Source organism: Bidens hawaiensis, unplaced genomic scaffold (assembly GCF_021521415.1).
Source record: "Bidens hawaiensis isolate Kalapana, Puna unplaced genomic scaffold, B.hawaiensis_p1.1 tig00023305_1, whole genome shotgun sequence".
Taxonomy (NCBI): Eukaryota; Viridiplantae; Streptophyta; class Magnoliopsida; order Asterales; family Asteraceae; genus Bidens; species Bidens hawaiensis.
The window spans coordinates 275,404-279,642 of NW_027493655.1; the positions used below are offsets into that span (position 1 = coordinate 275,404).

Consider the following 4,239-nt stretch of genomic DNA (forward strand, 5'->3'; position numbering starts at 1 on the left):
ATACCTTGGGTTTAAGAGCCGAACCCGAGCAACTAATATATCGATTTTTTTTTTGTTTGTGTGCATTTTTTTAAATTAATCAAGCATTTCACTGATGCATTTTGTGGGTATGTTATGTTTGCACACCACATGTTTGTTTGAAGTCCTGTGTCAATTTTGCCTAATAAAGTTTTGTGATTTATGATGCAGTTGATTGACCTGTGTTAACGAATCAACACATTGAAGTCTGCTAAAGTGATGGCATGTAAGTTTTGCTTCTTTGAAACGAGTCTATCTGTCAGTTTCGAACAGACGCCTTTCATACTGTTTTTATTGACGCCTTGAGGGTATTAACCGCATAATTCCTTAAAATATCCTATAACTAAAACCCCATCGTGATGCTTGAAACCCGTTGATTGCATCACTGAGTACAAGATCCTATATTATTGTTATTTATTGATTTATTATTGGCATGCATTTGGATTTGTGTATTGATATAATTCAAGGTAAAAACAGTATATGAATTTAGCAAGCTGATAATTGCAACTTCATAATTGTTTGATTACAGTACTAGAGGTTTTGGAAAAGCTTTTGCTTGCTAATTCCTACATTCTGGAGATCGGGTTCTTCCAAATCGATGAAACTTGTTTATGACTTTCCATGTTGACATTTTTTACATAACTATTAGACCACACAAAAGCATTGAAAAAGAAGCAACCTAAAGTAGGAAAAACCTAGCTCATGCGAACACGGTTTTAACTATTTTTACCTCCAAAGATTCAATCTTTTCCGGTTCGTCTTGAGTTTCTGATGTCAAAGTGCCTAAAGCATTCCAGGTAAACCAAGCGACTGTCACAATTGTCATTGTGGTCTTATGGATTATGAATGAAATGTTTGGTTGTGCTAAAGGAAGCAAGACACATAGATGAAAAACCAATGGCTGCAGTTGATATCGTTAACGGGGTGAACCCTCCCGGTTTTGCAGCTAACTGGCCTACCAGTGCAGAAAGGGCGGCGGTGATTAATGTGGTTCAGAACCGAGTGCGTCGACAGTGATAATCTACCGCCACACGTAGTCTGAAATGTAATGGTGGGTGATGGTGTCGCATGGAACCACAATCAGGTGTTGGCGTTGATTAAGGAGCAAATGGTGTCCCTCTTTGTGAGAATATATACTTATATCTAATATTATTATATGGCGTTGTTATCACTAATAAGCTTATGAGGGCACTGAAGTGCCTGTTTATATTTGTATGAAACAAAAAGGATATTTGTGGAAGGGGCTAATTACAACATATAATAGTGTCGTATAGCCACCAAGATTAGGAGGCCTTTGGTTCTTTACATATAAAAGAGTTGTTTAAATAACCTCCATGGATTTTTTATTTTTCTTTAGTTTTGGTGATTCGGATATGTACATGCTGTTCACTTGTATAATTACAATAGATTATCCATAGGTTTTGAACTTAGTAAATGCATATGTGGGCTACTGCCTACTGGTATGGATGTATGATTGATATGAGTGTATGATTGTTATTAAATAAATATAAGAAGTTGTATGCTTGTGTGCTTGTTATAAATGTGTAATTGTTATGAAAGGATATAATATACAACTTGTTTTTTTGTAGCTTATAGTTGCACTGAATTGATTTGAACAGAGCTTTGCTATGGTTAGGGATATTTGTTTTGTTTATAGGATATAAGGATAATGAGCCTTTTTTTAATCTAATTGAAAGTATACTATGTACATAACATGGTTGTATTGGAATACGTCCGTAACATGGCTGTTTAATGTTTTTCCTTCATTTGATTTGGTATATGTGTTTCTTTATAATTATTTGTTTTAATGTATTTAATAACAGTAGGTTGCTTATAGCGTTTTAGTTACTACATGCTTTGTTATGTTTAGTGATGTTTTTTTTTTAGTTTTGTAGGGTAATGAGGCTTATTGATTCTTGTTATAAGTGTACTATGTCAAGAATAGGTTGTTTTAAGAATATGTTAATAGATGTGAAATTACCGTTCCTCTTACCCGTTATACATAAAATCTAACCTGGATCAACCCGTTATGAGATATCTGAGATCCCGGATTGACCCATTAGGAGGTAAAACATAACCCAATTCGACCTGTGATAAAACATACCTCGAGATCCACCTGCTAAGAGATGAATAATATATGGCCCGAGTTCCTCCTTTAAGAAAGTATTCAAATTTATGTTACACCCAACTTGGTGTCAAGTTTGGACAAAAATGTGAAATAGTATACCCAAAATTGTGTTAGTCGTGACAAGGGTAGTTTGGTCATTTGGGAAGTTACTGACCCGAATTGGATTTTTTATTTCTAGATTTTTTATTTTGTCAACATAGCTCCAATTAACCAATTAATTTTATCAATTTATTAAATTTCACTTATCAGGTCATGCTCTTGATCAACCGGATGATACTTTTCAGTTCTTTACTTCTTAAAATTGGGTTTTACTCTTTGCAGATGTAAGACGATCAACAAGTTGAATAGATTGCTCTTGTGTTTTGTAACAGGTGGTAACGCTTCTCGAAGGTCCAGTCAAAACCTATGCTATTCTAAAACTTACGCGCACCGCTGGAATGGATTACAGAAAATACATACGCCATGGTATTCTTGAAATTTTGGGTTATGTTCTGTTCACATCTCGCATTTGAATATATGGATCTCCTTGCTCATTACCAGGTTATATATTAGTGTTTACTTTACTATACTTTATAATAACATTTATAATAACATTTACTTTACTATACTTTAAAGTTATGTACATGCAGAACTACAATGCAAAGCTGTCGGATTTTGGGCTAGCCAACGATGGACCTGTTGGTGATAAGTCACGTCTCGACTCGGGTCATGGGGACCCATGGATACACAGCTCCTGAGTATCTAGCCACCGGTATGCAGACCAAGGGGTGTAAACGAGTCGAATTGAGCTGATCCCGAGCTCAAGCCCGTTTGAACTCTATTTTTCTAAAGCTTGATCTTGGCTCGTGAGTGGTTTTTAAGCTCGGGTTTGGCTCGCTTAATATTTTCTAATTGTTTTATATACATTTATAATTGTTTTTTATTTATATCTTATTTGTAAATGTCATATATAATTTTTACCATTTTAGTTATTTTTATATACTTTTATATATAATAACTATTATTATATAAATATATTAAATAAAATTTATACAAATACTAGGCTCAATTAAGCTTGCGATCAAGCTTGAGCTTAAGAAATGAAGCTCTGGCTCGGGCACGCTTGTTAAAGAAGTTTATTTTTGGGCTCGAGCTTGTTTTAGCTTCACTCGATTCGTGTCAAAATCCCAAATTTTGTTCTTTATTGCTAATGCTATTTTGGTTTCTCTTATTTTAGGTCATTTAACAGCTAAGGGTGATGCTTATAGTTTTGGGGTGGATCTTCTTGAAATGTTATCGGCCCAACGAGTAGTAGACAAAAACAGACAAATGGGCAAACACAGTTTAGTTGAATGGGCCAAGCCCTACTTGGCCAACAAACATAAAGTTTTACGGGTTTTAGATAACCGTCTCGAGGGCCAGTACACACTAGAAGCCGCTTACGCGGTTGGAAGAATATCGTTAACGTATTTATTGTTTGAGCCCAGGTTTAGGCCCACTATTGCGGAAGTGGTCAAACAATTCGAGAGGCTTCAGGAGCCAGCAGAGACCCGGCCCAGAAGACACTCGAGTCATGGAGCCCGGCCAAGGAGATCGAGCTCTGGAGATCTTTCGAGTGGTGATAGTGCTGGGCCTGCCTCAACATTTTCTACATACCAACTGATGTCAAGAAATGAATACTAATTATTAGTGGCGGTTGGTTATAAATAAGTTGCAGTGGATTTAGTTTGTATTAGTTGACCTGCTGATAAGTGAAAATTTGAATTTCATTATATACGAGTGCGGACTGTTGTGAATTGAAATTGTAAACAAAACAGCTGTAAGCATTTTTTGTGTTTCTTGATCAAATAAATGAACGTAAACGAATGTACACAAACAAACGGATATAGAACAACTTAAATGAACCGAAATAAACAAATGTTCACTTTCTTAAATGAATGAACGGGAATCAAAACCGAAAAAAAAACTGAACGAAACCAAAGCCCAAAAAAACTGAAACTAAAACCTAAACGAAACCAAAAATCAAAACCAAAACCAAAAACGAATACCGAATCCAAAAACCAAAAAATTGAAACAAAACCTAACCAAAACCAAAAATCGAAACCGAAACCAAA

General features: G+C 35.4%; 1 pseudogene; it reads left to right on the plus strand.

The window, feature by feature from the left end:
* The first annotated feature begins 915 nt into the window (after positions 1-915).
* LOC143567295 (putative serine/threonine-protein kinase PBL9 pseudogene) lies at positions 916-3,808 on the plus strand (annotated as a pseudogene).
* The last annotated feature ends 431 nt before the right edge of the window (positions 3,809-4,239 follow it).